General features: G+C 50.5%; 1 long non-coding RNA gene across 1 annotated transcript; it reads left to right on the top strand.

Moving 5' to 3' along the window:
- Nucleotides 1-6,621: 6,621 nt before the first annotated feature.
- On the top strand, nucleotides 6,622-9,740 carry LOC123330253. The gene is made up of 2 exons (XR_006546012.2): nucleotides 6,622-7,468; nucleotides 9,262-9,740. It is a non-coding gene; the product is annotated as an uncharacterized LOC123330253 (long non-coding RNA).
- The last annotated feature ends 1,657 nt before the right edge of the window (nucleotides 9,741-11,397 follow it).

Genomic DNA, 11,397 nt, shown 5'->3' with positions numbered 1-11,397 from the left:
TTTTGCATGATGTACTCTGCATATAAGTTAAATAGAAAAAGTGAAAATGAAATCGCTCAATCGTGTCTGACTCTTTGCGATCCCATGGACTGTACCCTACGAGGTTCCTCCATCTATGGAATTTTCCAGGCAAGAGTACTGGAGTCGGTTGCCATTTCCTTCTCCAGGGGATCTTCCCAACCCAGGGATTGGACCTGGGTCTCTTGCATTGCAAGTAGATGCTTTTACCATCTGAGCCACCAGGGGAGCTCAAGTTAAATAAGCAGGGTGACAATATACAGCCTTGACGTACGCTTTTACTGATTTGGAACCAATCTGTTTTTCCATGTCCAATTCTAATTGTTGCTCCTTGACCTGCATACAGATTTCTCAGGAGGCAGGTAAAGTGGTCTGGTATTCCCATCTCTTGAAGAATTTTCCAGTTTGTTGTGATCCACACAGTCAAAGGCTTTGGTGTGGTCAATAAAGCAGAAGTAGATGTTTTTTTCTGGAACTCACTTGCTCTTTTGATGATCCAATGGATGTTGGCAATTTGATCTCTGGTTCCTCTGCCTTTTCTAAATCCAGCTTGAATATCTGGAAACTCCTGGTTCACGTACTGTTGAAGCATGGCTTATAGAATTTTGAGCATCACTTTGGAAATGGCAATCCACTCCAGTGCTATTGCCTGGAAAATCCCATGGACAGAGGAGCTTGGTAGGCTACAGTCCATGGGGTCCCAAAGAGTCAGACACGACTGAGCGACTTCACTTTCACTTTTGGTAGCGTGACAGAATGTGGTCCACTGGAGAAGGGAACGGCAAACCACTTCAGTATTCTTGCCTTGAGAACACTATGAACAGTATGAAAAGGCAAAATGACAGGATACTGAAAGAGGAACTCCCCAGGTCAGTAGGTGCCCAATATGCTACTGGAGATCAGTGGAGAAATAACTCCAGAAAGAATGAAGGGATGGAGCCAAAGCAAAAACAATACCCAGTTGTGGATGTGACTGGTGATGGAAGTAAGGTCCGATGCTGTAAAGAGCAATATTGCATAGGGACCTGGAATGTTAGGTCCATGAATCAAGGCAAATTGGAAGTGGTCAAACAGAAGGCAAGAGTGAACATCAACATTCTAGGAATCAGTGAACTAAAATGGACTGGAATGGGTGAATTTAACTCAGCTGACCATTATATCTACTACTGTGGGCAGGAATCCCTTAGAAGAAATGGAGTAGCCATCATGGTCAACAAAAGAGTCTGAAATGCAGTACTTGGATACAATCTCAAAAACGACAGAATGATCTCTGTTCGTTTCCAAGGCAAACCATTCAATATCACAGTAATCCAAGTCTATGCCCCAACCAGTAACGCTGAAGAAGCTGAAGTTGAACGGTTCTATGAAGACCTACAAGACCTTTTAGAACTAACCCCCAAAAAAGATGTCCTTTTCATTATAGGGGACTGGAATGCAAAAGTAGGAAGTCAAGAAACACCTGGAGTAACATGCAAATTTGGCCTTGGAGTACGGAATGAAGCAGGGCAAAAGCTAATAGTGTTTTGCCAAGAGAATGCACTGGTCATAGCAAACACCCTCTTCCAACAACACAAGCGAAGACTCTACACATGGACATCACCAGATGGTCAACACCGAAATCAGATTGATTATATTCTTTGCAGCCAAAGATGGAGAAGCTCTATACAGTCAGCAAAAACAAGACTGGGAGCTGACTATGGCTCAGATCATGAGCTCCTTATTGCCAAATTCAGACTTAAATTGAAGAAAGTAGGAAAAACCACTAGACCATTCAGGTATGACCTAACTCAAATCCCTTATGATTATACAGTAGAAGTGAGAAATAGATTTAAGGGACTAGATCTGATAGACAGAGTGCCTGATGAACTATGGACTGAGGTTCATGACATTGTACAGGGGACAGGGATCAAGACCATCCCCATGGAAAAGAAATGCAAAAAAGCAAAATGGCTGTCTGAGGAGGCCTTACAAATAGCTGTGAAAAGAAGAGAAGCAAAAAGCAAAGGAAAAAGGAAATATATAAGCACCTGAGTGCAGAGTTCCAAAGAATAGCAAGAAGAGATAAGAAAGCCTTCCTCAGCGATCAATGCAAAGAAATAGAGGAAAACAACAGAATGGGAAAGACTAGACATCTGTTCAAGAAAATTAGAGACACCAAGGGAACATTTCATGCAAAGATGGGCTCGATAAAGGACAGAAATGGTATGGACCCAACAGAAGCAGAAGAGGTGGCAAGAATACACAGAAGAACTGTACAAAAAAGATCGTCACGACCAAGATAATCACGATGGTATGATCACTCACCTAGAGGCAGACATCCTGGAATGTGAAGTCCAGTGGGCCTTAGAAAGCATCATTACGAAAAAAGCTAGTGGAGGTGATGGAATTCCAGTTGAGCTATTTCAAATCCTGAAAGATGATGCTGTGAAAGTGCTGCACTCAATATGTCAGCAAATTTGGAAAACTCAGCAGTGGCCACAGGACTGGAAAAGGTCAGTTGTCATTCCAATCCCAAAGAAAGGCAATGCCAAAGAATGCTCAAACTACTGCACAATTGCACTCATCTCACATGCTAGTAAGGTAATGCTCAAAATTCTCCAAGCCAGGCTTCAGCAATATGTGAACTGTGAACTTCCAGATGTTCAAGCTGGATTTAGAAAAGGCAGAGGAACAAGAGATCAAATTGCCAACATCCGCTGGATCATCGAAAAAGGAAGAGAGTTCCAGAAAAACATCTACTTCTGCTTTATTGACTATGCCAAAGCCTTTGACTGTGTGGATCACAATAAACTGTGCAAAATTCTGAAAGAGATGGGCATACCAGACCACCTGACCTGCCTCTTGAGAAACCTATATGCAAGTCAGGAAGCAACAGTTAGAACTGGACATGGAACAACAGACTGGTTCCAAATAGGAAAAGGAGTATGTTAAGGCTGTATATTGTCACCCTGCTTATTTAACTTATATGCAGAGTACATCATGAGAAACACTGGGCTGGAGGAAGCACAAGCTGGAATCAAGATTGCTGGGAGAAATATCAATAACCTCAGAGATGCAGATGACACCACGCTTATGGCAGAAAATGAAGAGGAACTAAAAAGTCTCTTGATGAAAGTGAAAGAAGAGAGTGAAAAAATTGGCTTAAAGCTCAACATTCAGAAAACGAAGATCATGGCATCTGTTCCCATCACTTCATGGGAAATAGATGGGGAAACAGTGGAAACAGTGTCAGACTTTATTTTTTGGGGGCTCCAAAATCACTGCAGATGGTGACTGCAGCCATGAAATTAAAAGACGCTTACTCCTTGGAAGGAATCTTATGACCAACCTAGATAGCATATTGAAAAGCAGAGACATTACATTGCCAACAAAGGTCCGTCTAGTCAAGGCTATGGTTTTTCCAGTGGTCATGTATGGATGTGAGAGTTGGACTGTGAAGAAAGCTGAGCACCGAAGAATTGATGCTTTTGAACTGTGGTATTGGAGAAGACTCTTGAGAGTCCCTTGGAGTGCAAGGAGATCCAACCAGTCCATTCTAAAGGAGATCAGCCCTGGGTGTTCTTTGGAAGGAATGATGCTAAAGCTGAAACTCCAGTACTCTGGCCACCTCATGTGAAGCACTGACTCATTAGAAAAGACTCTGATGCTGGGAGGGATTGGGGGAAGGAGGAAAAGGGGATGACAGAGGATGAGATGGGTAGATGGCATTACAGAATCGATGGACGTGAGTTTGAGTGAACTCTGGGAGTTGGTGATGGACAGGGAGGCCTGGTGTGCTGCGATTCATGGGGTTGCAAAGAGTCAGACAACTGAACAACTGAACTGAACTTGCTAGCGTGTGAGATGAGAGCAATTATGAGACAGTTTGAACATTCTTTGGCATTGCCTTTCTTTGGGATTGGAATGAAAACTGACCTTTTCCAGTCCCATGGTCACTGCTAAGTTTTCCAAATTTGCTAGCATATTGAGTGCAGCACTTTCACAGCATCAGCTTTTAGGATTTGAAATTGCTCAACTGAATTCCATCGCCTCCACGAGCTTTGTTCATAGTGATGCTTTCTAAGACCCATTTAACTTTGCATTACAGGATGTCTGGTTCAAGGTGAGTGATCACACCATTGTGGTTATCTGGGTCATGAAGATCTTCTTTGTACAGTTCTTCTGTGTATTCTCACCACCTTTTCTAAATATCTTCTGCTTCTGTTAGGTCCATATCACTTCCGTCCTTTATTGTGCCCATCTTTGCATGAAATTTTCATCCCCATCTAGATATTGCTTTGCCAGCAACCAACCCAAACCTTTGTCTTTGAAGTAGCGTGTTGAAGCAGCAAAGGGATGTTGGGGGAAGAGCAGGATGGAATGGGACAGACCAGATGTAGGACATGGGGGTGGGAGTCCTGGGAAGGTGAGGAGGAGCCCACAGGAGGGTCCTGCTACAACCGCAGTCAGGGTTACTCAAGTCTCCGTGCCTTTTCCCCGAAGTGCAGCATCTCTCAAAGCTAAAAACGTATCATGATTCTCAGGCATGGAAAAATAAAGTGGGCTGGTTTGGCTAATGTAACTCAGATGCAGTGCCTCTCCTCCCCTCTGCTGGAGCCACGAGGCTTGGCTATATCTGATCTGGAAGAAAACCCATGTCTCAGGGGCTCTGATACACATCTCCGTTCAAGCCTGTGTGTGTGAGCGTGCCCAGCCGCCAGCTGGTGCCCAAACACGTGCTTGGAGGGAGGAGAGGAGTTCTGGGGGGCAGCCCTAAGGGATGAGCTACCTGTTAAGATGGCCCAGGTCAGGTACAGATGAGCCGAGCCACACTCTTGTCATCTGCCTCCAGTAGGAAGCAGTCCCAGCAGCGTTTCACCTCAGCCCTAGGTGGGGAGGTCTGCAGAGACTTTGTTCCTAAATAAAGTCCCAGGTCCTAGGGCTTGAACACATCTTTTTGAAGGACACTATGGAGCTCTCATAGATATTCAGTCAGTACTCACAGCAGCCTGATGAGGTGGTTGCTGCTGTTACTTCTGTTAGACAGCTGAGGAAGAGAGGCTCAGAAAGGTTAAGTTCCTAACCCAAGATCACACAGCATTCTAACATGCAGAGGTGGGACTTGAACCCCGGAAGCTTGCTCCAGATAGCTTGGGGCTGTTAAGATAAGTGCTGCTGTGCTCATCCATACACAGGACTTTGTATGGATACATGTTCTCTTGGGGTAACCTCTACAGATGGGTAGTCCTGGGCCATATGGTGAGTCTGTATTTAACTTAAAAAAAAAAAATCTATATAATTAATTGGCTGTGTCAGGTTTTAGTTAAGGCCCAGGGATATTTCGCTGCAGGGTGAGGGCTCCAGAGCACGAGAGCTCAGATGATCGGAGGCATGTGGGGTCTTAATTTCCCCAACCAGGGAGCAAACCTGAGTCCCCTGCATTGCAAGGTGGAGTCTTAACCCCCAGACCACCATGGAAATCCTGTATCTAACTTTATAAGATAGGCCATCCTGTTTTCCTCACAACGTGTGACAGTTCTCACTGCTCATGTGTTTTGCCAGGATTTGGAATAATCATCTCTTCTCCACCTTAGTTGTCCTTGTGGCCGCACGGGGCTATTTCACTGTGGGTGTGATTTGCATAAAATAAGTGTACAAAAATAAGATGCAGAGTAACCAGAGAGAGAAAAAGAAACAGAAATCTGAAACACTGAGGTCAAGCTTCATAGCCAGGAGGCGTGCTGTGCAAATATTGAGTCCTGACAGTCTCTGTGATTAAGCCAGAGCTGTGAGAAGAAACAGCCAAGGGGGCAAGAGAAACAACAAGGCCCAGGACCCTCACCACCAGCATCCCCTGTGAACCCTTTCCCCGCTCTGCTCTCTCTCATCCTGGCCCCGGTGTGGAGGCTTACTTTTCAGTTCGAGCCACGTCTTGGTCACAAAGCAGTCCCTCACCTTCAGAAGAACCTGCAGCATGGGAGATCCGGAGAAATGGACCAGTTGGGCTCACAGCACAGTCTCAGAATCTTCTACTCGCTGGTGGTCTTAGCTCTGTCCCGTCCCTGCCTCACTTGCCCCCACCCAGGGGTGCTGGCTGGACCCACCTCCCACATGAACAATGCACGTGATTCCTCCTGTGGGGATTTGCTAACCTGGGGAAGCCAAAACTAAGACAGGAAGACTGACCACGAGAGAATGGAATATTTGAAACTGAGCCATTCCGAACAGAAATCCACAACTTACGATCATAGAAAAGGTCCAGGATACAGGCAAAGGAGCACGTAAACCCCCCTGGTGTCTCGTGGACACCAGCCACACAGCCTCATACGGGGAGGTCACCGAACATGATGACGCGTCATACAGCCAAGCGTCCTAGCGTCTGTCGGCCTGACACACAACACACTCTCACCCTCAGGAGGAAGTGGTAGCCTTCTCCACTGGGTGTCTCTCGGAAGGAACTCTTACACTATCTGAATGGAGAGCCCCCCGGCCTGCCCCGGTCACCCACAAGTCCCCATGTGGCGTCTACCGCCAGTGTCTAAAAATAGAAGCCCCCGGCACCCCCACCCCCCCCGCGCAGTGGGGGAACCACAGGAAGCAGTTCAAAACCACTTCCGGCGGCCACACTGAGGCCGTTCTGAATAGAAGTGGGGCTGCTGCGGGATTCATAGGCAGCCCACCGGGGCCTTCCGTCAAGATGAAGCCACCCTGCATCGGGACGAGCTGTGGGGGTGGACGCGCGTCCCGTGGGCCTGGGCGCCGGGTCCATTCCCAGGCCTTCAGGCCCTGAGCCGGCACAGACAAAGCTCCGGAACTCAAGGGAAACAGACTTCAGCCTCCTTACGTCTCGCAGCAGCTCCAGGGCGCAGCCCGCAGCGCACACCCCGGGCGGCAGCTCCAAGCATACTTCTTTCAGTCCTGGGCTTGACCTGCCCTCTCTCCGCCCCCCACAGCTGCTTTTACTGTACTGCCTTTCACTGTATTTTACACGGAGAGAGCCTCAACAGCTGACCTCGGCAGCGTGGTTTTTTCTGTCGTGTGATTTTGTGTTGCGGCAGCGGTGCTGACCTGCGGCTTACCTCACACTTTGGCGAAGTTCGCAGCAGGCAGCTGTATAAGAGAACGCCGCGTTTGTCAGCTCACCCTGCTCATGGCGACAGTGACGTCCTCAGGGCAGCCAGTCGGGGGTTCCCAGCAGCCCCCTACCCATCTGAGGCTGGAGGGCTGAGCTCAGGCCCCACCCCCACAGAAGATGCTGTGGCTTCAGCTTCCAAGGTGACAGGAGAAGCGGGCTCCTCATCACCCGCTGCTGCTTCTCTCAGAATAGAACGCAGAGGGAGGGAACATCTCATGGGCAAAAGCCACAGTGTTAAAGCCCGAGTCCTCACCGTGGCTGCTCCCCCACAGTCTCGTGGGCACCTCTCTCCACGTCAGCCACCGCTTACTGGAGTCCAGGCGCCAAGACGCTTCGGTGAGAATGACAGCTCAGGCCCCTTCTCTCCAGGACCTGATGTCTGGGGCGTGGCCAGGAGACCAGGAAGGAATGCATTAAACCACTCCTTAAATAAGCCTCAAAAGCAGCCATGCAATTAACCAGCTCAACCCAAACAAAACAAGGATCCCTCAGCGGGCTTCCCCAGGGTTGGCGCGGCTGAATCTCACGGTCTGTGAGGACGGAAGGCTGGGCTCTCGTCAGTCCCAGAGCGTATCCTGGATCCCTAGCCTGAACTGAGAAAGGGGGAGGTTAAAAGGGAGCTAAAGCATTTCCTGAAAACGGCAGACGGTCCCCATCCCCACGGCCCTGTCGCTGTGCGTGTTACATGGCCGCCTCACATCCTGGCTCCTTCCAGGCGGGAAGTTCAGGGCCCTTTTCTTCCATTTGTCCAGGAGGTGCTCCTCTGGGGGAGGAGCCGCCTCTGGCGCATTCAGACCTGAGCTTATGGAATCAAGGAGTGGCCTCGGGTTCTGATGCACAGGAGATGCACACCCGGGGTGCTGGGGGCAGAGCGAAGGGTGGAGGACAGACCCTCTGAGGCCTGTTCTGGGCAGTGGGACCTGAGGCAGGTCCTACAAGAGCAGGGAAGCCCTGGCCTCCTCCTCTCCGTGGGCTGTGCGTGCGGCAGGCACACACTGACACATCTGTTACTCACATGAATGTGTGTCTGTATTTTCACCAAGACTTAAGTCATATTTGAAGTCTTAGCCCAGGTTTTCCACAGGGCCGTGGGCACTCAGGGACAAACTTAGCCTTCATTAAAGGAGCGAGTCTTCTGAAGCTGGACCTGCAGCCAGCATTGCCCCGCAGAGCGTGTACAGCCAGACGGGAAGCCTTCTCAGTCTTTGCCGGGAGGTTTCCCATGTCAACTGCCTCTAATGACATCCTTCCGACATACGACCAAGCCTGTTTTATTTGTACCATTTGTCACAGATGCTGGGATGTGGCGTGGATTGGGAAGGCTAAATCTGCCCCCTGATTTGGGGTTTTGGGCACCTTATCAGACTAGGAAGGCTGGCCGCTCTCCACCCCTTGTCCAGGTACCCACAGGGGCCTGCAGGCATGTCAGGGTCAAGTATAGCGCTTGTCTCCTCACACTCCCCCCTGCCCCGAGATATTTATAGTCTCAAGGAGGCTAGAGCCAGAATCCAGAGGCGTGTTCTGAAGACAGCAGGCTCAGGAAAGGCCCTTCTCATTCTCTCCTTAAGATGCTCAAGGCGTGAGTTTTCAGACTTGTGGGTCAAGGCTAGTCGACTGGCTGCAGCTCCTTACAGAGCAGTCCAGAGCTTAGCGTCCTGCCTCTTCCTAGCATCTTGGCAGGAAGTGGTGGGGGAGAAACTAAGGCACACCCAGCAGGGTGATGACAGTGGGGGCGAGGCTGGAGCTGGTTTAGGGTCCCCGGTCTGCGAGGGCCCATGCAGTGTTGGCAGGATCCCCTGGGGGAGGGCAGCCCTGGGGCTGGCAGCAGGGGGCTGGGAGTGGGGCTGCGGGGTCCCTGCAAGCTGGCAGGACCCAGCGCTGGGCTGGAATTAGTCTCCAAGGAGGCCAAGGTTCCACGAAGGCCCAGCCCCTGAGATGCAGGAGGAAGAAGCGGTGTCTGGGCTGACTCCAGCCTGGGGTTTCCCTTTTCAATACAACTTTTGTTGTATTGAATACAACTATATCCAGTAAGTCCAACTACCAGCGCTTTCCTGTCACCTGGTCTTCTAAAAGGTGACAGACCCTCTTACAACTGTGTTTCTGGCTCCTCCTCTTTGTCCTTTTGACAGATTTACGTCTTAGAAGAAGAGTAAGGTGCGGTGGAAGGCGTGAATGTTTATGGCAGTCACCGTAACTTCGTCCAGGAAAGTGAAGTGAAAGTGAAAGTCACTCATTCGTGTCCGACTCTTTGCAACCCCATGAACTGTATTCCATGGAATTCTCCAGGCCAGAATACTGGAGTGGATAGCGTTTTCCTTCTCCAAGGGATTTTCCCAACCCAGAGATTGAACCCAGGCCTCCTGCATTGCAGGCAGATTCTTTACCAGCTGAGCCACGGGGCTTTCTAAAGCTTCCCTGTGGGCTAAAGAGACCTGATGAACCTCCAGTGATGGTGGTCTCATTTCTACTTGGTCTAAATGTAACATTGTCATTTGTCCATAGGAGCCTGGGGGGCTGTCCTCAAATAGAAGAGACACAAAAGAGACTCTGCCGGGCAGAGTTGGCTACTCAGGCATTTTGTTGAGTACATGAATGCTGTGAGTTGCTCCCAGTCGTGTCTGACTCTGTGACACTATGGACTATGGCCTGCCTGGGATGCTTTCCTGAGCCCCCACCGCCATCAGGAGGGCTGGGTGGGCAGGGTGCGAAGCTCACATGGCAGCTGAGTAGATGCAGGCTGTCCTCGGGGGGGCAGGGGCCTTCCTCATATCTAATTGCCTGGTGATGACAGGACCACCCACGGTCTTAAATTACCCTCCACTTGCTGAGCCCGTCGTCCAGCCCTCCCATGAGGAACTTCACGTATTATGCATTAGCAGGTAGGTCTCTGGTCCACCCTGGACGCACACTCAAAGCCGACCTGCAGGGCTCCGGTCACATGGTGAATGACTGATGCCACGCCCTCTGCCCCAGGAATCTCACTCAAGTTCTTTCGGCAAAGCAGGCATCGGTGTCCCAGAGAAAGTTGCCAAGGGGTCCCCTGAAGCCTCGCGTGCAACAGCCCCAAACCTGCAGATGCCTGAATCAGCGTTCTACACCTGGACATGGTATACCACTGCTGCTAGGGACTCTGCAGGTCAACAGGCAGCTGCTGGCTGGTATACAGACATGATGGTCAACTTGACTGTGCTCAGGGGTGCCCAGACAGTGGGCAAACACTCTTTCTGTCCAGGAGGGTATTTCTGTCCCGGAGGTTGTCTCCGTCTGGGAAGGGCGGAGGGTGGGGGGGGTCCCCGTCCAGGAGGGTGTCCCTGGGTGAGATGAGCACTGAGATGTGACCCTCTCAGAGCAGGTGGCTCCCCACATGCAGGCATCACCAGTCCACTGAGGGTCCGGCTAGAACAGGTCAGCGGAGGGCGAGTCTGCCCTCTCTGCTGAGTCAGGACACCCACGCCCTCCTGCTTCCCGATATCAGAGTTTCTGCTTCTTGGGCTTTCGGATTCAGATGGGGGCTGACACCATGGCCCACTCTCCCCAGCCTTCACGGAGCACGTGTCTGGCCACTGACAAGGCCGAATGGGTGCCTTTCATAGTCCTAAGTTGTCACTTGTTGGATGTGTTGTCTTGTTTCTAATTTGTGGTCAATGGTGATGCCAGAGACATGAACAGAAGCAGCGCCTAAGGTCCACATTCCTCTCAGGTGCTCTCATATTCATGCCGACACGAGGGGGGCTTGGGCGCAAAGGGGTTCCGCACATGGCCGGGGCCCATTCGCAGTCAGTGGGCAAGGGGCTCAGTTCCCCCTGCCTGGCTGCAGAGGCCCGGCCTGAGGCTCTAACCGTCTCACCCACTGCCGCAGGGCACCTGCACGTCAGGGTCTGCAGGGTCCTCGCACCGCCATGAATGATGAACAAGAAGACACTCTAACAGTGGGCGGGCATGCACGGCATCACTCCGCTCCCAAATGGTGGAGGAGCTGGGTTTGAACCCAGGTCCTGAAATTCCTCGTCCAGAAGCAGTGAATCATCTCAGACATGAGCCAAGGTTGCCATGCAGGTGCCAAGAGCCTCGGAGATGTCGCCGTTCAAGGGAAAAGCTCAGATCCATCTGTTTCATTTTAACCATTCTCCCTATATGCCTATCTAATCTCCAGAGGACCTCAACCATTCATTCTGGACCCACTGAGAGGGCAAGACTTCCTCAAGCTCAGTGTAGGAGCCACACACACACCCAGCCTTCTGGGCCCCTCCTCCTTGAGGCCCCCC

The sequence above is a fragment of the Bubalus bubalis genome, chromosome 18, assembly GCF_019923935.1.
Source record: "Bubalus bubalis isolate 160015118507 breed Murrah chromosome 18, NDDB_SH_1, whole genome shotgun sequence".
NCBI lineage: Eukaryota > Metazoa > Chordata > Mammalia > Artiodactyla > Bovidae > Bubalus > Bubalus bubalis.
This window is presented reverse-complemented; position numbering and strand designations above follow the sequence as displayed.